Genomic DNA, 25014 nt, shown 5'->3' with positions numbered 1-25014 from the left:
CAGGTTGAGCTCAAGGTTGAGCAGAGCATATTGTATTCATCTAGAGTTTATTATATTGGTGCAGGGATTGTTCTTGTGAGAACAAGCCTTGTATTCTCATCTTGGATTTCTGATTAATGCAATATATATAGTAGGGGTTTTAAGCTGCTGATTTCCCCGGATAAATATTGTCTTATATGCCATTAATTATCTTCCTCTTGTCGATTACAATTTTCGTTGATCTTTATGGGCTTCCGCTGCAAAAAGTAGAATATATTATTCTCTTGTGTTTTAGGAAATTATATCAGTTATGAATCTACAAGAAAATCTCTACACTGCATTTGGCCGAGGCAATCATCTCCTAGAGAACGTCTAAATACAAATCGAGACCACGTAGACCCCAACTTCCTGTAACGATATCTCATTCTTGGCATTTGGAAAAACTCTACGATGAGTTGAGCAGCGACCGTTATGTTGATACAGTGAAGGTTCTCTTTTCAACAGACCCATAATCATTATGTGCAGTGGTAAAAAAATTTGAAATACAGTAACGAATCAGCGCCCGATGGTGCTTCAGTTAATGATGTGAATATTTTGAAGGAGCGAAATTTGGTGATCGGGTTTCGTGGGCCACAATGGCCTTTCGAATAACCACAGGCCAAACTATTCTTTGTTGAAGAAGCGCGTAAATTGCACAACAAGGGTATTTGTTGGGAATTTCAGATGATTCCAAACAAAACTGAATAGAGAATGATGCTCTGTTTTTGCACAGGATCTTAACATAGGGAATCTAAACTTGATTGCTGAAGAATAGAGTTTCAGATGCACAATAAAACCTTTGTATTCAATAATAAAATCAACAGTTACAAAAGGATCTTCCTCTTAACAGAGGGATTAAACCAGGAATACTTCAGTTCCAGAAACCTTCACTGTCTCTCAAAAAAAAATTACTCTGTTTCAGCTGCAAATTTTTTACACTACTGTGTGTAAAAATAAAACTTACATTTACTGCTGTAAAAATCTCTTACATTCGCTTGCTGATTCTATTGCATTTCATATGCAACTACAAAAAAAATTCACTTGCGCTGCTGCGCATTTTACATTGCATATGTTCAACAATTCGTATTGAACAAAAACAAAAACTCAACCTTCAGGATGTTGCGTATAATACCTTTCGTTTTCACTCAACGAACACAAACTTGTTTGCACTGCGTGCTCCCCTTCTTCATTTCAATGAACAACAAAACAAATATTACAGTCACGCTGCTGCGTGCTCCCTTTCTCAACAACACAAAAAAATACACACACTGCTGTGTGCTTCCCCTGTATTTCCTTAATAAAAAACAATAATCCACGAGCTTTTACACTTCTACATTTTACATTGCGTATTTTTTTAACAATAAAAAAATGACCATACGTTTCTTTTAATTTAGCCATACTTCCGTGCATAATAAAAAAACATTAAAATTGAAACTTCTACCTACATTTACGAATCACATTAAACTTCATTAATTACTTTTACTAGCGGTCAAAATCAAAAGACTTTCACTTCATGCAATGTCATTTGCTGCAGGTCTGAACGCAACTTTGGTTTCAATCAATGGTGGACAACCAAGCTTTCAATCGAACGACTGACGCTTGATCAAACCACACGAGATTTATGTTCCGGGAAAAAGGTTGTTTTCAAAACTGCTTGAGGACACACGTCAAATGGCATACTATATTGCTGCCCCTCCAGAAAATACCACTTGCTCGTGAAAAGCGGTGCGATAAGGCTCAGTGGTTTTCTGAATTAAATGTGTTGCACGGCAGTTGAAATTATATTTTCAACACTCCCCTTTAATTTCAACTGCTGGGTTATCAGTCATACCCAAACATTTCCTCAAAAATTCAAAACTTTTCTGCCCCAATGGTTTGGTCAGAATGTCTGCAACCTGCTCCTGAGTTCTGCAATGTTTTAAAACAATTTCTCCATTGCTTACCAATTCCCTGATGTAGTGAAACTTTGTGTCAATGTGTTTCGTTCTCTTGTGAAACACAAAATTCTTGGATAATGCAATAGTTGAGCTATTGTCACAAAAAATCACAGTTCCTTTTGTTTGCTCTTGGCATAATCTCCTCAACGTCCTTCTCATCCAAACTGTTTGACATGCTGCTGCTGTAGCTGCCACGTATTCTGCCTCTGCTGTAGACAATGCTACAATAGGCTGTTTTTTAGAAGCCCATGAAATAGCTCTTGAACCCATGTGAAAAACATAACCGGATGTGCTTTTCCAATCATCTACACTTCCAGCCCAATCACTATCAGTGTATCCAATTAAATTTGAACATTCTGAAGTAGTATATAAAATGCCAAACCTTTTAGTACCTTTAACATACCTCAGAATTCTTTTTGCTGCCTGCCAATGTGCTTCTTTTGGCCTCTCCATGAATCTGGAAATTAAACTAACAACATGCATTATATCTGGCCTAGTTGTAGTCAAATACGTGAGGCTGCCAACTATGCTCTTGTACAACCTAGGATCAAAATCCTTGCTGTTGTCCTCTTTGCTGAGTTTTAATCCCATCACTGTGGGAGTGATTGCTGCTTTGCTCTCCTGCATATTAAATCTTTCCAATACTTCATTAGCATATTTCTCTTGTGAGATAAAAATCCCATTTCTATTTTGTTCTACTTCTATTCCTAAGAAGTATCTCAGCAAACCCATGTCAGTCATTTCAAATTCTTCTTTCATGACTGTTTTGAAATTTTCCATAAGATAATCATCATTACCTGTGAAAATAACATCATCAACATATAACACAACAATTAGTATTTTACCATCCTTTTCTTTGATGTAGAGGGTGGGTTCTCCCTCACACTTTTCAAATCCATTTTCCAGTAGATAGGAATCTATCCTACTGTACCACGCTCTTGGTGCTTGCTTCAGCCCATAAAGATCTTTCTTCAATCTGCACACCTTGTGCTCTTGGCCTTTCTTTTCATAGCCTAGAGGTTGTTCAATGTAAACCTCTTCCATTAACACTCCATTTAGGAATGCTGACTTCACTTCCATTTGGTAAACTTTCCACTTGTTTTGTGCTGCTATGGACAACACTGCTCTCGCGGTTTCCATTCTAGCAACCAGTGCGAAAGTTTCCTCATAGTCTTTCCCATACTGCTGCTTATATCCTTTGACAACAAGTCTTGCCTTGTGTCTTTCAATTTTGCCTTCAGCATTACTCTTGGTCTTATAGACCCACTTAACTCCAATGACTTCTTTACCTTTTGGTAGTTCAACTAAATCCCATGTCTTGTTTCTTTCTATGGCATTGATCTCCTCATCCATAGCTTCTATCCATTTCCTATCCTTAATTGCATCTTCGAAATGAATAGGGTCATCAACATGACAATATAAAGCAAACAAAGAATTCATACCTTCATCATAAATGTCACTTAAATTTCTGAACTTCTTACCTCTTTCATTTGGTGTACAAGTGCTTGAAGAAGCACTTGAATTTCCGCCTTGTGGTGTGCTTGGAGAAGCACTTTCATTTCTCCTCAAGGGTGTCCCTTGCTGCCCTTGTGTTGGCGCTGCTGTTTGGGGATGTATTTCAGCCATCTCCTCATCATATTCATCATGTGACAAAGAGCTTTTAACATTCATTGTTTTCTCTATGCTTCCATCCCAAGCTTCCTCCTCAATGAACTGAACATCTCTGCTCACAAAAAACTTCTTGGTGGATGGGTTATACAACCTATAAGCTTTGGATTCCTCACTGTATCCAATGAAAATACATTTCTCCCCTTTGTTGTCCAACTTCCTCCTTAGCTGATCTGGAATGTGTGCATAAGCCACACATCCAAAAACTTTCATGTGGGTGACTCCTTGTTTTTTCCCACTCCATGCTTCTTCTGGAACTCTGTTCATGACTGCTTTTGTAGGGCATCTATTCAAAATATACGCTGCACAGTGTATAGCTTCAGCCCAATAATCATTTGGCAAATGCTTTGCCTTTAACATACTCCTTGCCATATCCATGATTGTCCTGTTCTTTCTTTCAGCTACTCCATTTTGCTGCAGAGTGTACCTAGTGGTAAACTGTTTATGAATTCCATTTTCTCTACAAAAACGTAGAAATTCTTTGAAGATATACTCACCTCCTCTATCAGTTCTTAGAACTTTGATATACAGCCCACTTTGGTTTTCTACAAGTGCTTTGAAATTGCGAAATTTTTCAAACACTTCACTTTTGTTCTTCAGGAAATAAACCCAAGTTTTTCTAGTAAAATCATCAATGAATGTTAATATATATTGGCTGCCTGCAAGTGATGGAGTTTGCATCGGTCCACATACATTTGAGTGAACGATCTCTAAGGGTGCTTTTGCCCTTATGCTTTTCCCTGATGGAAAACTTTCTCTGTGTTGTTTTCCCAAGATACAACCTTCACAAATGCTATCTGGTTTCTCTATCAATGGTAATCCTCTTACCATTCCTTTTCTATGCAACAAGTTAAGACCTCCAAAGTTGAGATGTCCAAATCTCAAGTGCCACAACCAATTTTCATCCTTTGGTTCGCTTTGGAAAGCCTCTTGTGTAACTGCTACAATTTCTACTCCATCTTTTAAATCTACTTTTATCTTGAGAGGGAACATCCTGTTCCTTGTTATCTTCACTTCAGCAATACATCGTTTGCTGGGTGCTCTATCCATGATGGTGCATACATCATTTTCAAAGAAAACATTGTACCCCTTTTGAACAAGCTGTCCAATACTCAAGAGGTTACATTTCATTCCAGGAACATAATAGACATCTGCTATGGTTTTCTTTTCACCTTTCTTTGTTAGGATATTTACTTCTCCTTTTCCCATAACAGAAACTTTACTATCAGTTCCTAGTGTGACTTGTGACTTCACACTCTGATCTAACTTAGAAAACAAGGCTATGTTTCCTATCATATGGTTACTGCAACCGGAGTCTAGAAACCATACATCATCATTCTTTGTTTCAGCTATATTACAGGCTAACAACAAATTATCTTGGCTGATATTTTCTCTAGTGATATTTGCACTAGTTCTATTACTCATATCATGCTGCTTCTTCCTACATTCATTTGCATAATGCCCATATTTTTTACAATAATAACATTGGACATTGGATTTTTCATACCTTTGTCCTTGAGCATGATGTTGTGCACTTTGTTGACTGCTGCCTTGGCCTTGGTTCTGATTTGGATTGCTGCCTCTTCCTTGAGCATTTGCTGGATTGTTTCTTCCACCTCTATTTTGGCTTTTGCCTCTTCCTCTCTTGTTTCCTCTACCTTGACCTCTTCCTCCTCCAAAGGACATCTGGGTCTTGAAGGCATGTTCTAGAGATGAGTTTTCATTTCTACTCAATCTCTGCTCATGTGTTATCAGTGATGCATGTAGTTCATCAACTGAGAAATTTGTGAGATCCTTTGTCTCTTCTATGGTGGTGACAATCACATTGAACTTTGAGGGTAGGACCCTCAATAGTTTCTCCACAATCCTCCTTTCTTCAAGAATTTCTCCATGAGACCTTATCTGTGTGACCAGACCAATCACTTGTGTGAAGAATGAGTCAATATTATCTGACTCCTTCATGCATAGATTCTCAAAATCTCTCCTCAGCAACTGTAGTTTTGCTGTCCTCACTTTCTCCATGCCTTGATAGGATGTCTTGAGAGTTTTCCATGCTTCTTTGGATGTCTTGGCTGCTGCTATCCTTGGAAACACACTCTCATGCACTGTTTGATATAAGAAGAGGGCTTTAGAATCCTTCTTCTTATAGCTCTTCAACCGTTCTTTCTCTGCCTGAGTTAAATTATTAAACTCATTTTCATCTGCTGGTTCTTCAAAACCATCCTCAACAAATTCCCATAAGTCTTGTGAAGCTAACAAAGCTCTCATGGTTATTGCCCAATAGTCATAGTTTTTCCCATTAAATAGTGGGAGCTGAGTATTACAGATACCCATGCTAGTGTTGGTGCTGGAGTCAATCATTCTTGCACTCTTAACTATGCTTCTAAATACTTGATTGTGTATTTAAAAATCACTGGCTGTTCTCAACAGCAACACAAAAAAAACTTGAGAAATACCTTTGAATCTTTCTTGACTGAGTCTTCACTCTGCTGGAGAAGCTGCTGCAGCAAGAAGTCCTTCCTTCAGCTTCTTTGACACCTTCAAAGAGCCTGGACAAGCTCTGATACCATGTTGGGAATTTCAGATGATTCCAAACAAAATTGAACAGAGAATGATGCTCTATTTTTGCACAGGATCTTAACACAGGGAAGCTAAACTTGATTGCTGAAGAACAGAGTTTCAGATGCACAATAAAACCTTTGTATTCAATAATAAAATCAACAATTACAAAAGGATCTTCCTCTTAATAGAGGGATTAAACCAGGAATACTTCAGTTCCAGAAACCTTCACTGTCTCTCAAAAAAAAATTACTCTATTTCAGCTGCAAATTTTTTACACAACTGTGTGTAAAAATAAAACTTACATTTACTGCTGTAAAAATCTCTTACATTCGCTTGCTGATTCTATTGCATTTCATATGCAACTACAAAAAAATTTCACTTGCGCTGCTGAGCATTTTACATTGCATATGTTCAACAATTCGTTTGAACAAAAAAAAAAACTCAACCTTCAAGCTGCTGCGTATAATACCTTTCGTTTTCACTCAACGAACACAAACTTGTTTGCACTGCGTGCTCCCCTTCTTCATTTCAATGAACAACAAAACAAATATTACAGTCACGCTGCTGCGTGCTCCCTTTCTCAACAAATAAAAAACTACACACACTGTTGCGTGCTTCCCTTGTATTTCCTTAACAAAAAACAATAATCCATGAGCTTTTACACTTCTACATTTTACATTGCGTATTTTTTAACAGTAAAAAAATGACCATACGTTTCTTTTAATTTTTCCATACTTCCGTGCATAATAAAAAAACATTAAAATTGAAACTTCTACCTACATTTACGAATCACATTAAACTTCATTAATTACTTTTACTAGCAGTCAAAATCAAAAGACTTTTACTTCACGCAATGTCATTTGTTGCAGGCCTGAACGCAACTTTGGTTTCAATCAACGGTGGACAGCCAAGCTTTCAATCGAACGACTGACACTCAATCAAACCGCACGAGATTTATGTTCCGGGAAAAAGGTTGTTTTCAAAACTGCTTGAGGACACGCGTCAAATGGCGTACTGTATCGCTGCCCCTCCGAAAATACCACTTGCTCGTGAAAAGCGGTGTGATAAGGCTCAGCAGTTTTCTGAATTAAATGCGTTGCACGGCAGTTGAAATTATATTTTCAATAGTATTATCCCATGAATCTGTTGAGAATTGAAAACGGAGTTCGAGTTTGATAATAACATAAGGATGAGAAAATTGCAACTGTAGTGGCAGATCTGTTAGCATAGAGAGCATACGGTGGTTTCAAGGGCCAAGTGCGTGGCTAAGCTAGACGCAGAGTTTAAGAGTCAGGACTCGTCTCCAAAAATTCTTGGTAGCTTATATTTTTCCTTTGCACTATATTATGCAGACTTATGTAGGCACAATACACGATTTTCCTATTGTAATTTAAAGTATTGATTGTTTTGTTGCACTACTAAGAGAGGAATTTTATTAATTGCATAGAATCATTGTGAAAAAAGCTTTGAAAACCTAGTGTTTTTGTACAATTAATTTCCCTAGCCCATTACAAAATCTCATACACCATTCAAGGATTTATTTTCTATCTTTTCTTTTGGCTTTCTGAACTTGTGTAGCTCTCATACCTTTGTAGTTCCTCTTATTAATTTTGGAGTTGCATTAGGCATTCTCAATTCTGTCTTCTACTACAGTCCTGTTGACTGCATTTTAGGTCATTAGTGGACATCAGAGAAGTTTCATATTAAAACTAGAAGCATCTATTCTATCATTTGTTGCTTCTTTCACGCGCACACCTTCAGAGTTTGACAACGTATAACATTGACGGGAAAATATTTTTTGTACAATTCATGCTTTTGTACCATTTGCATGTTTTAGGTATCACAAGTATTTCAAACAATGAAAATCAAAGCCATTTCAAGGATGATACCATTTTCTGATTTTTCTCTTGTAAAGAAGCTTAGTGTGGATGTTGTGAAGTACAATTTCTTACTGCTGAAGATTGACCAATTAAAAGGCATTGTATAGTTTGGTAGTTAGGTGAAGTTGTCGTCGTTTTCTCGTTTTCATTGTTTTGAATACAAAATTAAGCCTCAACTAATTTTGGGGATGTTGTTACCGTGCATGGAGTATTTTTGAGTGAGGGGATGTTATAAGCTACATGGTGGATTTATTTGTGCAAAACCTAAGATTCAGAATCATTTAGCCATTCTTATGAGGTGTGCTTAAACAAGGCTAGAAGATAAAATTGAAGATGCCTCTAGTTTAATATACAAAAAAAGACATATAGATGAAGGAGATGAAGGAGGCTTTGCTACAAACTTTCAGGTGCTTCTTCATTGAAGTTAAGAGTGAAAATATATGGTATTTTCCTTAAATAATAGTAATTGTATTAAATATCATTTCATTCCAATGCAAGTGACTAAAGGCCTAAAATTACTGAAGATTGCAATTACTGGCAAGGTTGGCATCTTTTTAAATTTTCATCTTTTCCCTTGTGCACCTTTTATTAGTGACAATGCTCAAATCAATTATCTATAAATGGTAAAAACTCATAAATTTTTTTATGAATTGCATCGTTGTTATTGGCATGGATGTTGTATCTAGGTAGTACAAGTACTACTTGTAACAACAATGGTAAGGCCAAAGTTCTTCTACATTGTAGTTTTTCGTAAGGGGAAGTGGTTGTATAACTAAGCCTTTAAGTAGTTCCATGTAATTTCATTCTCATTGCCTTCTCCTTCTATAAGTGGCCTATTTATTTGAGTCTTATTCCCTTCTTCTCTACACGTCCATTGTTGGTGATGGCAAAGAAAGAAACCCGGAAGGCAATTTTGGCACAACACAGTGAAAAAATAAACTAGCTATAGGCTCTACGAAATATGTTCATAGCGCGTTGCAAAACATTTTCGTAGTGCTTCCAGAACCTCTGTTTCCGCTCTTGGGAAGGCAGAATGACTTGTTATTTCTACATACTTTCCTCTCCACCGTCTGATAACATCCTCCACACTCAGGTATGGCCTCCCTCATCTCCCTTACCAATGGTTTTACTCAAGCTACCAACAAAACTGTGGCAGCGTGAAGAACAAGGTTATGTCTAGCACTCCGGTTACCCATGTTCACCACACTGTCCTACTCAAAAAAACAATTGTCTCCTCCTCCCTCTTTCGCGTCCATCATCCCCTCATTGAATCAATGGGCACACTCAAATCAACAAAAACATGTTGCTTCCTGCAAAATCGAGACACTGCAAAATATGGTTTTGGGTCACTTTGACAAGCACACCTAACAACCACAGTTCAAAAATTGATTATCTACAAGCACAAAATGCTACGGGCCATGTTCACAGGGTTTCCAGAATGAAATCAGATGTACATACAATTTGAATACAAAGATAACAACAAAGAGAAATGACATAGAGCTATGGAATGATTATGCTACACATTTATCTTATTTATTTCACAGGTACAGGTTCGAGGCAGAGGAAGAAGCCCCTCTCCTCTCCAATTGATGCTCCTTTTATGCACATCCTTAGCAACTGATTCACTTCCCCTTCTCTCTAATTGAGGGAAGTCGAAAAGACACAACATAAATGACTCTTCATTTCTTAGACTCTACAACTTATTTAAATTTTGTATTTACATTATTCAAAATATCATTAAAGGAGACAAAATTGACTTTTCCACCTCAACATGTTGCCAATCCACCACATTGCCAATCCCCCTTCATTTTCCACCATGAACTTGGTCTAATGCTCCTCCATCATTTGGGTGCATGTGACTGTAAAACGATAAAGTTACATGTGCTATGAACAATGTATTGGAAATCTTTCTTCAATTATAAAATCCCCAATCGTTACCTCAGGAAAAATTCATGTATATAAATATTATAATGTATACCAATTAAATGCACTATAATTTGGTTTTATTTGTATCATTTAGGCTATATAAATATACCAAAATATTTGTATTTGTTTTACAAGATTACATAACAAGTCAATGATTTTTGTTTCCGTAGCCATTCATGTAGTTCTAAGTTAAAATAAAGAGAAAGAACATGTGGAGAAAGATGATGTTTTCTATACTTTTTCAAAATATGCTACAAGACCCATTAGTATATGACACAACTACCTTATTCTAAAATTCAGTAAGAATTACACTAAACATCTAACTTTTATAGATCTATAAGGAATTGGGTTTGACACCTTACTTTCTTAGAGATTTACTAGGTAAAATTGAGTAGCACATTTATAATTATGTGTTGAAGATTTAAAATTTGACTATATTTTAGATTAAAAAAAAAATACTTTCCATTCCACTCTAAAATGGAAAGCACATTCTTCAAGTGCTCAAAATATGCTACAAATATAAGGTAGGTGTAGGTAGTGTGACAACCCAACCATGAATGGATTGATTTGGCCATGTAATCTCATCATGTAAGCTGAATTTAAAAATTAAATGGACTGAGTAAGGGACACAGATTCCAAGAGGTCTGGGGAGGTCATTTGCTTGAGAATTTTAACTTACTTGCTAAAGGGAGGAAAAAATTGAAGTATATGACAATCATTAAGGGATGGTTGTTGACCATTGAATGCACAAGGATGCTCTATGGAATGGGATTGTGATTGGAAACAAATTGGGCCGCAACAACAGGGACAAGCCCATGTTGGCTTGGAAACCACAACAAGGAAAACATACAACAAAAGGACATGAAAATTAATGAGAGACAGATTGCCAAAAGGGAATTGCGCAGCAGCAGAAAACCAGAAGGAGAGGTGGAAGCTGGACACAAGAAGACACATTCTCACTCATTCAAGAGGGGAGAGGCATTCATAGAGGAAAACGAGTAGAAAATAGAGAGAGAATGAGATTTAGTCGAGAGTGGGAAGGAAGAGCCCGCATTCTGCAGAAGGAGAATCAAACTATAGGAGACGACATAGAAGAGAGGAGATGCAACAAGCCTCTGGTTTTCTCTGAGTATTGGTTGTCCTTCATTCGATAATTGGAGCGTACAGGTAGGTCGCCTATGGAACTCCCTTTGCTTTGGTGAACTGTTGAGCAACTGGTGGGTGGAGGAAGAAGAACCTCCGAAGTCCCTGTTTCAACTAGTAGATTGGTGTTTATTCCCTTGAGCTAGACCACCTCAGACCCTTAGAATCTGGCTCGGGGGTGATAACAGCAAGTAAGTGTGGTTGTAACTATCTACGGTCTGGTGGAGAGTCCTTGTCCCAGACTTAGTTTCCCTGTAAATTCAAAGATAAGTATTTTCATATGCTTATCTATTTGTTGATGAACCATGATGCTTTTATGATTGTAATAGTTCTGGATTTTGGGATTGTATTTGTGTTTTTAATGCTTGAACATGTGGTTACACCTTTGTGGGGATTTGAAAATGATGGATATGTTAAATACATCTGTGCGTGTGCTGTCACTCTGAAACAAATGACTGGTAAATAAACTAAGTAAGCATGAGATTTTGAACTAGAAATAAAATGTTGTGTGAATAGTTTGTTGATGTTGATCACAAAATATCTGATTCACAACTGTGTGATATACCACATGATAATAAGGACTAAGCTATAACGTTGAGTTGAACTTTTTTCTACATGAAATGTTAAACTGTGTGGGAAACAACACTTAAATAAATAATATATAGGAATCAAGCCATGTTACAGTCGTAGAAGAAGCCATGAGGACTTGGAAACTGTAGGCGCAAAGGCCCTTTTTATTAATATAAAACAATTTCATGGAGGGCCATTTGCCTAGCAAGGTTTGCATTCGCTTAAACTAACTTATTAGCTTGAGTTACAAGTTGTTGTGCTGCACGACAAGCATTGCAGTAGAATTGAAGGGTTTGTTTCCCTTGGGGTCATTCGAACCCTATATACTCTACCTAAATGGCCTCTTAGCCATGTATCAGTGCCATGGATATCTTTCACTAGCATAAGGGAATAGCTAGTTCGGTCTTGGAAACTTCTGCATAGCACCATGGAGCTGCTTACAGGCTTGACATGAATTCTGGTACTCCCAACATGTGGTAGGCGAGGTGGAGACCTTTTAGGAACCCACACCAAGCCCGTACGCCAACATGCCTGGAATTCTCTGTTCGGGAATGAGGAATACAAATGGTCTAGGAACTCATTGGAGAGTCTTTCATCCAAGCTCAAGAGGGTTAGCACCATAGGACACCTTAATAAACCATCGACGTCATCGTTGAGTATTGGCATTGATCCAGAGGTATGCAGGACCTCTAAGACAAAGCCATGGTTGAAATAAACAACTCACGGAAACCATGCTAGGGTCGAGAATTTCTTGTACAACGGTCGTAAATATTATTGTCTGATGCATTGCATAAGATTGAGCAAGGTCCCTCTAACCAGCCCATAGCAGTGAGAAAAAGAAGACTTGATGCAACGCAAGAAGGACCTCGCCCTAAAACTAAAGGGAAGATTGGGCTAACCTTATCCTTGTCTAGGTAGGACCCTAGTTGTGGAGGCTTCACATTGGCATGACCCGATTTCCCTTTTCCACGATTGGACAGAGTTTATCGTGGTGTGACCCAAAAAGTTATTTTACGCATCAAAAAGATCCACCAGGATGATGTCAGATGGATGAGATGGCAAATACACCAGCCCAACGACCATGCTATTAGTTGGGGGTGGACCCCCTTGACAGGTCACCCTGTTGCAATGAACCCAGAAGAATGAAAGGGAGGCACACTAGGAAGCGCCAGGATATAACAAGTGGGATGACGTAGTAGAGTAACCACGTGTAACTATCATGAGTTAGGGGTGCATAAGGTAGTGACCTCATCCAGATTATTTGAAAGGAGAAATAGATGGAAGATTTGACATAAAGTGTTGGGATGTTGTGATCAGGGAAGCAAGTGCTGACAATCATGCCATTGGTCGGAAGGGTGGCCCACTGACTAGGTGGCTCGGAGGGTTACTTCGAAAGTTTCACCCTAGAGGGAAAATGGAGTAGAAGAATCGAATGCACCAGGAAATGCCTTGCGGGATGACGTAAGGAGGGTATGTGGCTAGGCCCGCACCATTGTTATGGTGATATTGTTTGGGGATTGGCCCATCTACTGAGTTAGCCCGATGAGTTCACCCCAAAAGATTAAAGGGGGGAGAAATTGAAAAGCGTCAGAGGAAACTAGTGGGATGATGTAAATCATGCCACATGGGAAGTACACGCATATCCGGTTGGTGGAGAAGGGTTCCCACAGCCAGGCCAATTTGACGACATAACCCCAGAAAAATAAAGAGGAGCCGCAAAAGAGGTATTGGGGTAAAGGAAGCGGGATGAAGTGGCATAAGTTGCGGTGGCAACCAAGAGTTGTCACAACAGAACTTTGCCATAGTTAGGTGAAAGTGGGTGGTCCCCCAGGTTTGTCTCAAGGAGAGTGGGATATTTAAAGATACTGAGCCTAAATTTAGTGAAAGGAGGGATAAATTTATGTTGTGAACCAACTAGTGGAAACACATTATCTGTTGTTGTAGTAGTTTGGGGCTCATAATTCTTTAGGTGGTTGATAGTGATCATATTCACATTGTGGGAAAATCTCATTGTGAAAAATATTGATGAAGCAAGAACCTTCACTATGTACATGTAGCTCCTCTTGAATAGAATGTTGTAATAAAGGGAAGCATCATTAACCTCATTATTTATTAAGGTCGTTTTTCTTGCTAGTTCTATAAGGACATTTTCGTCGAGGCCAACTAGCTATGAAGGGTGACCCTCATATGTCCCTAGGGTGTGTTGTGCTATACAACAACCCCCCCATTTTGAAATTTTTATCCAAAACTGTAATAGGAAATGGGTCCCTTTTTCTTAGACTTAGTTAAATTTAATAATCGCAAGTGTTGGTTTAATATCTTTACATATGAAAGCCTTCGTAAGAAAAGGTCCGATCCAATAGAATTATCAACAAAGACCTTTTTATTGTAAAAGTATAAAGCAATATGTCATATCATTTCTTTAAAGGATAAGCTTAAAAGGCTTTTGGAAAAACCCCGATGCGATAAAGCTATCGGAGATCGCAAAATCGCAAGTCTACAATGCAACACCCCAAAGGTCTATGCTGAACTCCCGATGCGATAGTATAATCGCAATCAGCCATTGCAGATTCTATTAACCACATAGCAAAGGACCCTTTGGAACTCGCCGATGCGATTTCATAAAGGAAAAGCGTGCATTTCGAAAAAAGGTTGATAAACATCAGGTTGCGGGTTTTGACCTTTATTCATTAATTAACAAAAAGCGATCCATTTATTGGTTACCCCCGCCTTCTCACAATATCTTTTACCTTTATCGCAATCGGGGAAACCTATGGAAACAGCTTAAGCTTGACCTACGAAATTCTCAATCTGCGATATGCGATTTTCGCTAATCGCTGATCGGCAAAGCCAAGAAATCCGTGTTAAAAGACGATTGCCCATGTGGGTGATGTGACATATCATGAATGCATTTAATTATCACGATTGGCAGTTACGGAAGTCATTTATTTAGCAGTTAAGGTTGAAGTTTTCGAGGTTTTCATCCGTGGTAATCTCTGATTTTAAATTGCTTTTCGTATTTGAATTACCATAACTCTTTTCATTCTGCATTGGCTTTGAACATGGTTTTTCTCTGTTACATTCCTTTGTTTCATGTGCAGAGTAAATCTGAGTTGATGAATCCAGAAAAGATGACGAAGAAATCCAAAAAACCAAAAGCCCTCGTCGTAGCCAAGGAAGAACTAGTGAAGAAGTCCTTAATATCTGATACTACCTACCTTGGTCTAGGCCAGACTTCATGGGAGGGTATCTACAACTCGCTGTAAGGGCGATATGTCATTTCGAATTGATGTCTTTTTTTTTTGTAAGCTTAGGTAGGACCCTCTCATTTTCGAGTTTTTATATGTCCGTTATTCACCCCATCTCCAAGGAGGGTAGCACAAGAATTGAACCCAAGATCTCCAGTTCATTGAGACTTCATTTCCACGGCCATTGCCACTTGAGCTACCCCATGTGGACAAATTGATATGTCTTTTTAAATTACAAAAAAAATATTCTCTAAATAGAAAAACAATGTCACTTATAACAATAAAACCAAAAATAATATGCATGTTTAGTTAGTTTTAATTAAAAGCATTGCAAAATATCAATAATCCCAACCTTGCTATAGTCAATCCATTTGTTTTTGATATTACAACCCAATATGGTATAGAAATTTCACTCACTCTTAATGATAAATGAAATATTTCAATGTCATAATATAATTTCAGATCAATTTTAAAAATAGGTAAAGTATTTAGAAGTAAAAAAAGTGTTAGTATAATTTTAAACCTTATACTTTTCAAAAATATTTCAACAACAAAAAAAGAAAAACAATTGAAAATTAAAAATAATATAAAATAATATGAAACATTTAAAAATATCCAAGGTAAGTCATGAATAAAATATTTTAATATACAAGATTAAGTAATATTGATCTATACTTTAAAATATATTAATTAAAAAATCATTTTAATGTGAACAATGTAGTTCATAGATAAAATGTCTCAATGTACATATTATGTAAAATATTGCCACATTGCCATATTCAACATTGCAAGGGAGAAATCTATTGTAAGATGATTCTGTTGTTTCGAAATATCATGAAAGGTAGCTTGCATTTCTTGGTTAAGGACAAAATCATTAACCATGGCCTCCATCTTGAATGTAAGTTGTGAACCACACTGAACCTTGAGCTTTGACAACAAACTCCGTTCATGATTTTCAATTACCTTTTTATTATTGAACAACAATCTGCGAGAAAGTATTTCCTTGCAAAATTCAGAAAATACATCTTTATTACCCACATACCTAACAAGCTTCACCACTTTTTCCAACTCACTATCAATATGATCATCGTCATCCCTTTTCAGTACAATATTACAAATTGTAGACAACAACTCTGCAACCCATAGTTATTGTTGTAGGTTATCTTAAAAGTTCCCCAACCCATCCAATGTATATTTCTTGAACAAGTTCTATATATTTGTTTTCTCAGATATGGAATTTTTTTTGTGATTTATATAATTGAAGGCGTTATTTGCTTAATCCAAGGATGTCAAAAACATTCTTATAGGACAAGATTTTACTTTAATCTTGATCTATCACCTGCAAACCAATGTTGTGTGTGTCATGCAAATTATGGGTGCTGACTATCGTTTTGTTTTTGTGCTACATGGATCAAGTTTGTCTAGCTTTGGATATTTTTGCTTTTTGGTCACAGGCCTTCCTCTTTTCCTTGGCCTTTTGTCCTGCTTATTCTTAGCTTTCTGCACATCTTCTGAGGCACATAACTACTGATAACCAAAACATCACAAGTTGTGATCAATAGAGTAATTGAATGTGAAGGAACTAAGTAACTGAATGTGAAGGAACTTCTTCCTTGGCCATAGCCATGGTTCTAATGATGCTAGCATGTGCAATATCACTAGCAAATGATACGAGACAGAGTGAAACAAAATATATGTGCACATTTCTCTTAGCTAAAACACTGTGTAAATAGGTGAACAAAGGTCAATGGAGAGACTCAGAATGTAATAATCAAAATCGACTAAGCTAGAAACTGAAGATAATTTGGCTTTTGGTTGCCTATCCTCCAAATGACCTAGGACAAGATTTTACTTTAATCTTGGTCTATCACCTGGAAACCAATGTTGTGTGTGTCATGCAAATTATGGGTGCTGACTATCGTTTTGTTTTTGTGCTACATGGATCAAGTTTGTCTAGCTTTGGATATTTTCGCTTTTTGGTCACAGGCATTCCTCTCTTCCTTGGCTTTTTGTCCTACTTATTCCTAGCTTTCTGCCCATCTTTTGAGGCAAAAGAAAGTTTTAATTTGCAATGAGAGACTACGAAGTAATGCAATTCAATTTTTTGGAAGTCAAATCTATGAAATATTATAATTGAAAAGATTTCTTGGAAACATGATCCAACTTTTCCTTTATTTCAGTTACTCCATTATCGAGCATTTCTTTCTCTAAATGATGAAAGCATGGATTCAAGGCTTTTTATGCACATAACTACCGATAACCAAAACATCACAAGGTGTGATCAATAGAGTAACTGAATGTGAAGGAACTTCTTCCTTGGCCATAGCCATGGTTCTGATGATGCTAGCATGTGCAATATCACTAGCAAATGATACGAGATAGAGTGAAACAAAATATATGTGCACATTTCTCTTGCTTATGCTTTAGCTAAAACACTATGTAAATAGGTGAACAAAGGTCAATGGAGAGACTCAGAATGTAATAATCAAAATCGACTAAGCTAGAAACTCAAGATAATTTGGCTTTTGGTTGCCTATTTGGTTGTTACTAAAAATCTAAGTTTTCTTCCATTTCCATCCAGTTACATCACTGCAGTGGAAACGTAGGGATGTGGTCAAAGGACAGGTTTGGAGAAAGGGATGTTGAGGCATGAACTCTATTTGTAATCTTCGACTTCTGTAATAATACATATTCCAATGTCAGCCAATCACTTATAGAAAACAACAAAACAACAAAAAAACAACAAACAACAAAACAATATTTTAAGTAGTCAAACCGAACAAGAGCTTTGTTGGGAAATCCATAACAAAACCAATCAATACAGTCATGGTATTTCAAGTGTAAAGACAAGTTATCAAAACAACAATCACTGATAATTTTGAAGACATACAACAAAATGATTATGTATATTTGATTTTTCAAGGATACTAACATACATGTTGATAATTTCCTGTAATAAAGCAGAAGTATTTTTGCAGAAGTAATAAAGCATAATTTACAAATATTCTAATGTCTAAATGCATGCAATAATTTTACAGGTTGTTGCATCTATGGCAAAACGAAGTTACTCTCCTCATACAAGGAGAAGTGGCAGGAGAGTGACAAGGGGTGCACAGCTGCGATGCACATCGTCTGATGATGACAGGCCAGCTGATGTCAATGCCAACAATGCACTAGGGAACATTGTTGAGGATGACCATTTGACAGCAGCTGATGTTAACATGCCATCAGCCACAGAACCACCATCAATAACAGTCCAAGGGTCAAGCTCAACTAAAAAGATCAGTGCCATAAGAGGATGGACAAAAGAACAAATGTTAGTTGCAATTGACAACATAGAGTTTAATGGATACTCAGTTCGGGCATCTGCAAAAAAACATGGTATTCCTCCCTCATCAATACATTACTGGATAAATGGTGGTTGAGTGGTGTAAAGAGATGGCCCAACTGGGACATGGGCTAGAGTTGATACAACTCAAATCAACAGTTGCTCAAATCTGTCAAGGGAGGCCAAACCCATTCAAAGATGGGTTTCCTGGTAAATCATGGTGGTTTGGGTTTAAAAAAAGGCATCCAAAACTTGTATTGCGTACTGTTGAGGGCCTTGACAGAGACAGAGCATTAAATTTGCGCCCTGCAGTTGTGCAAAAGTTCTATGACACACTTTCTAGTGCTTACGATAAACATTCTTATGGAGCAAACCATATATGGAACTGTGATGAAACAGGTTTACAGGCAGGGAGGAATTGTGGCATGCGGGTAATTTCCAAGAGAGGGAGCCGAAATGTGCCAAAGATTTTTCCTAAGAGCAGGGAGTGGATAACTATTTTATGTTGTGTCAATGCAATTGGTACTTCAATCCCAATATTTTATCTATTCAAAGGTAAAAATCAACTGAAAAACTATATACAGAACTGTGAACCAGGTGCATGCATGGCTGCACATCCCCATGCATGGATGAATAAAGAATTGTTTCTAAGTTGGCTTTTTCACTTTGTTGCATCCGTACCAGGTGGCGTCTCGCCTAATAACATACACCTTTTGATATTAGATGGCCATGGGAGCCACATGGCTGTACAAACAATTGAGGAAGCAAACAATTTAGGCATTGACCTGTTCACATTGCCAGCTCATACCACTCACAGACTGCAACCCCTTGATGTTAGTGTGTTTGGCCCTTTCAAGACTATTTCAGGTCAGAGCACGCTGCATGGATGGCAAAGAATCCAGGGGGTTGAGGTGAAAAGGTTTGAGCTAGTAGAGCTTGCAAGTAAAACTTTTAAAAGGGCTTTGACACCATCAAATATCAAGGTTGGCTTTAGGAGGACAAGAATCTAGCCACTGAACTATGATGCTCTTATGCATGATACTGGTTGTAGCCAAGCGTTTCATGTGGATGGTCAGGAAGAAGGGAATGCCTAAACAGGTGTTGAAATGCAAGAAGTAGATGACCAAGATGATGTTGTTGCAGTTGGTAATATGATTTCCCTGTCTCGAGGACACTTATATGCTGAAGATGATGAAACTGTATGTGAAACAACATATAACAATGAACAAATTCATAGTAACATGGAGATCGTTCCACCAACTCAAGAACATGAAATTCCTGTTGTTGATATTGTTAATGATATTGTTGAACATACAGTTGATAATGACCAATTGACATTGCCAAGCCAAGTAACCCCACCTTCATGGCTAGCAGAAGCAATGATCAATATGAATGCACATAGTGTCTCAGCAACCAATGAAGAAAGCATGAACATGCCCTCACAACCAGCAGAATTGAACAGTGAAATTGTTCATTTTTGTGTGGACAATAGATCAATGGAAGAAGATGAAGGACATAATGAGGCATCAAATGAAGATAATGATATAGTTCAATCAGTTCCAACAAATACTGAAAGGGAAGTACCAAGCAATGACATGTAGGTGGGAGGGGTGGAGAAGACACTTAGACGGTTCCTAAAGCTACCAGTAGAGAGAGTGTCAATGAAAAAAAGCAAGGTGCACCGGGTAGTCTTCGTCTAGGCCGAAGCTCACAGTTACTCACCTCAGAGGACTATATAAACCTATTAGTTTAGTCTGAAAAAAATAAATTTGAAATGCAAGAATTAAAACAGAAAAAGAAGGATCTAGTTAAGGAGAAGAAGGCAACAAGGATTGTTGCAGCACAACGTCGAGCAGATGAAAGGATTGAAAGAGATAAAGCAAGGCAAGTTAAGGACCAACAAAAGAAAATGGCAAGACAGGAAAAGGAAAAACGAAAGGCACAACAAATGCTTGAAAAGGAACAAGGGATGATCAACGATACAAGAATAGCTGATGAAACCAGGATTATTTCAAACTCATTGGACTCCATTGCAGATAATACACCATTATTCCAAGATCTCATAAACATTCAAGTGCCCCACTATCAAACTGAGGGTTTACCCACTTGCCTTGTTCCTACCAGAGTTGGTGTCAATTCTCTGTATGCTCATTACACACCTCCACTTAATGCAGGGGTCAGTAGTGCAAATGTGAGGTTTGGGTACTCAATACCTCCATGGTTGGAAGCTGCAAATTGGAATCAATGATATGGCAGCAATCAACCATTTCCTAATCATCGCTTGACTGGTAGGCCAACCTAACTGGCTCAAGAAGGTAACTCGGGGAGTTTTGGCACTCAAGATTCTCAGGGCCATAAAGAATAGGGGTGTCATATGTTTTTGGTTCTAACCACATTATGATGTGGATTTTGGATGGATTGTATCTTTTTCTTGGCACATAAACATTTTGGCTTACAACACTAGATTGTATATTTTTCTTATCACATAAACATTTTGGCTTACAACACTAGATTGTATCTTTTTCTTGTCACAGAAACATTTTGGCTTACAACCTAGTAGTGATTTCTTGTGGCAACCTAACTGTGTGTTGAAAAGAAATTTTCAATGGAATATGTCTTTCTGTAAAATATTAATTATGATAAAACTTGTCTTTGATGTTTCTGCGAGTTTCATTATTGCTTAGATTATCTTTCGGATCCATCGCATAAGGATTCTTTTTCATCGACGTTTCGAACCAGCAACAGTGGTTCATCTTCAGGATGTGAAAATATTGAAAGACTAGTCTTATTTTTCTAATTATATATAGAGATGCTTAGCCGACAGATATCATTAATTTAATTATTCTTTTTTGCTTTTAGGTTTTATGATTATATTAATTATATTTGTTTTAATTTTCTAATTTTCTAATTAATTTAATTTAATTTAATTTTAATTAATTATTTCTATTTTAATTATTTTAATTATTTTAATTATTCCTTACTTTAATTATAATTATTTATTATTTTAACTATAATTTTTTTTTTAATCTTAATTTTAATTATTATTTATTTTAATTAATTTTAATTTTAATTATTTATTTATTTTGATTATTATAATTATTTTAATTATTAATTTTAAATGTTGCAATTATATTGATTCTATAATTGTTTTAATTGTATAAATTTTAATTATTTGTTTATTTTGATTATTATTTGTTTATGATAAAACTATTTCTATAAGTTATTCTGCGTGTCAAAGCGCATGGATCCGGTACGACACCTGTCCACCGTGGAGGTCCACGTGTTGGGCATCATGTCATGACATAAAATTTTGTGTCCGTGCCATTTCCTCCGTTTGTTTGGGGTCATTGCTGCGATGTTTGGGAATTCAATAATAACATTCCATTCCAACTCTGGACAAGAGATAATGGCCAAAGGCTTAGGAAAATGGCTAAATACAAAAATCAAATGACCAAACAGTCTCAAATGAGGAAGAAATCTACCTCATAATAAGTTTTATTAAATGTCAAAAAGCCACTGATAATTTTATTCATTGAGGGGACACTTGAGAAATTGAGAGCACTCATTATCAAGTTGCATATGAAAAAGGCTAAATAAAAAAATCACATGACCAGAAAGTCTTATCTCATAATAAGTTTTTGAGAGCACTCATTATTAAGTAGAGTAGAAAAAACCTTCAAATTTAAATTCAGATATTCAAAATCCTAGTTCCATGTCCAAACATAGAACACTAAAATAACAACACCCCATCTCAATATAATTGCTGTAAATATAATTGCTATAAATATGAGAATAACCTAAATCCTTAAGCAAATGAATTTTAATCATCCTCCTATGCATTTCTGACCAATAACCATACCTAAACCCAAATCTCTTCTCAACCCCACAAAAAACAGGACACAAAAATTTCAATTGAGGTAGCTACAAACTGCAACAGTTGAGTAAAACTGGCATCCTTTAATCATCTTCTCATCCCCAAAAATAAACAGGACACAAAAGACATATTACCAATATGGAGGAAAATCAAAGAGGTTCCCAAATCTAGGAGTTTCTAAGAGATGGTGCACATGTAACTCACTCCAAGGGCATGGATTCCAAGAAACAACAAAGATATCTAGATTTGGAATGATGATGTCATGGGGAACAAACCATTAATTACTAATATTGAATTGAATCCCCTTAAGTTATAAATGGGTGATAACAATATAAATTATTTTTTTGTTATTTCCTCATGGTCAAATTAGTTAGGTTGATGGAATGGATGGTTTTTAAAGGATCCCCCCTAGCCACTGTGGCCTAGAGTTTCTAAATTATTCTTAATCCTAGGTGGATGCACTCCTTAGGATATTCAATCTAAGGCTTAAAGTGTTGAGATAGGGAATTTCCATGTTAATAATCGAGGTTTGAATCAGAGCAGGAATAGAGCACTCGAAAATAAGTTGTTGGTCAATTTTGACAGTGTTGCATATGCAGCATTCACTCCAACAAAGAAAATTTCTTTGATGTGATCTAAATCAGAGTTGATTCATGATTCACTCACAATTCCTATTAAATGGAGTCATGGACACAACCTTATGAAATGCAACACATAACAGGCCATAACAATAAAATAACAGATTCAATACACCATTCCCATATACTTCTAAAGATATACAGCACTAGAAAAGAGCAAACTTTACTCAAAATAACGAATAATGTACCAATAACATTTATGACCGTTTTCCAAGTAAAATCTTATAAAGGTGGTCAATGAGGCCTTGACAATGACCAAATATATCTGCAACATTCCTTCAAAAAAAGAAAATTGCTTTGATGTTGATCTCAGTTAGAGTTGATTCATGACTCGGCAAGCATAACTCGCAACTGTTGTTACATGGACACAACCTTATTAAATGTAACACATAACAAGCCATTAGAAAGATAGTTCCAACATATCATTCTTACAATAAAATAACGGATTCGACACTCCATTCCCATATACTTCTTAAGGTACATAGCACTAGAATAGAGAAAACTTAACTAAAAATAACAAATAATGTACTAATAACAATTGAGTGTTTTCTACGTAAAATTTTATAAAGTTGGTCAATGAGGCCTTGACAATGAGCAACCACACCTGTGGAAGCTCGTACTCAATTACCAAAGTACTCTAATGCAAGTCAAACGTCAGCAGAAAAGGACTATGGATATCCTTCATTCGCAAGCAAACACAACCGCAACCATTCATGGGTGGGGCAAATGAAATTTCACCCATCTGTGAAAGAAATGAATGGTGCCAAGCCAAAATAATTTATCATCGTCCTGAATATCCCTTTCCATGAACATCTGTGCTTATGGTACAAGAATGAGTATTGAAAACATAAAATAAATATTGGTATTTCTGCTTTAATTTTCCCATCTCGTCCCATTTAAGACAACTATGAGACAATATCCATCATAAGCTTCTTTCTCACAGAACTAAGCAGTGATTTCCAGCTTCTAATGAATCATAAATTTTGAAAAAATAATCATGTCTATCAGCATAACATACATGCAAGGCTTAACTTGCAGTTTCAACAGGCCAGACAAGCATCAACAAATAAGAACAAAAAACTATGCTTGCCAGTCTAAATAATGTCCAAGTCAGTCAACTGCCTCCCCTTTCAAAATTATTCTTAATCCTAGGTGGATGCACTCCTTAGGATATTCAATCTAAGGCTTAAAGGGGATGGGGAAATTCAATCTTCAAAGTCAAATATGGATACATGTAACAATTATTATCCCTTCCTCTTCCATAATGAACTCAAATTTTCAACCAATTTTGGCATTACGATGGACTACCAAATATTAATATCTTATATTGGATGATAATACATATCAAGAGGGTTTCCTCCGTTTGTTTGGGGTCATTGCTGCGATGTTCCATTTTCCCTTTGTCTTTCTGCTCAGGGCAGGAATGCCATTTCGTTACATTAACACGGCTAGGCAGGATGCCAAAGCCAGTAGTCTCTTGTTGGTCTTGCCAATGGGTGGGTTGTCACTACTCAGAGGGGGTATTTCATAAGTGGAAGGCAAGGCAGTCAGGCACGGGCATAAAGCATAGAGGAAGGATGGAGATAAGGTGAGGCAGACTCGGATGAGATGAGTTCTGGTCAGGCAAACTCAGGTGAGGCAAACTCATAGATGGGGACTGAAAAATCAAAATATCCATAAAAACCCTAAACCCTTATCCACAAAACCCTAAACCCTGCCATAGAAAGTTTACAAAGTTTCCTTCATTTGTTTGGGGTCATTGCTGCAATGTTCCATTTTCCCTTTGTCTTTCTGTTCGAGGCAGGAATTCCATTTCGCTACATTAACACTGCTAGGCGGGATGACAAAGGTAGTAGTCTTTTGTTGGTCTTGCCAATGGGCGGGTTGTCACTACTTAGAGGGGGTATTTCATAAGTGGAAGGCAAGGCAGTCAGGCATGGGCATAAAGCATAGAGGAAGGATGGAGATATGGTGAGGCAGACTTGGATGAGACGAGTTGAGGTCAGGCAAACTCAGGTGAGGGAAACTCACAGATGGGGATTGAAAAAATCAAAATATCCACAAAAACCCTAAACCCTGCCATAGAAAGTTTATAAAGTTTCCTCCATTTGTTTGGGGTCATTGCTGCGATGTTCCATTTTCCCTTTGTCTTTCTGCTCGGGGCTGGAATGCCATTTCGCTACTTTAACACGGCTAGGCAGGATGCCAAATCTAGTAGTCTT

General features: G+C 37.1%; 1 protein-coding gene across 1 annotated transcript in view; it reads right to left on the bottom strand.

The window, feature by feature from the left end:
* The window catches only part of LOC149173482 (zinc finger CCCH domain-containing protein 17-like), an 80976-nt gene that overhangs the window by 11912 nt on the left and 44050 nt on the right, over positions 1-25014 (bottom strand). The gene's annotated exons all lie outside the window — the stretch shown is intronic.

Source organism: Pinus tabuliformis, chromosome 4_2, assembly GCF_031772625.1.
Source record: "Pinus tabuliformis cultivar Carrire ecotype Pingquan chromosome 4_2, CPIR1, whole genome shotgun sequence".
NCBI classification, from domain to species: Eukaryota; Viridiplantae; Streptophyta; class Pinopsida; order Pinales; family Pinaceae; genus Pinus; species Pinus tabuliformis.
Note: the sequence above shows the minus strand (reverse complement) of the source record. Positions and strands in the feature narration are given on the sequence as shown.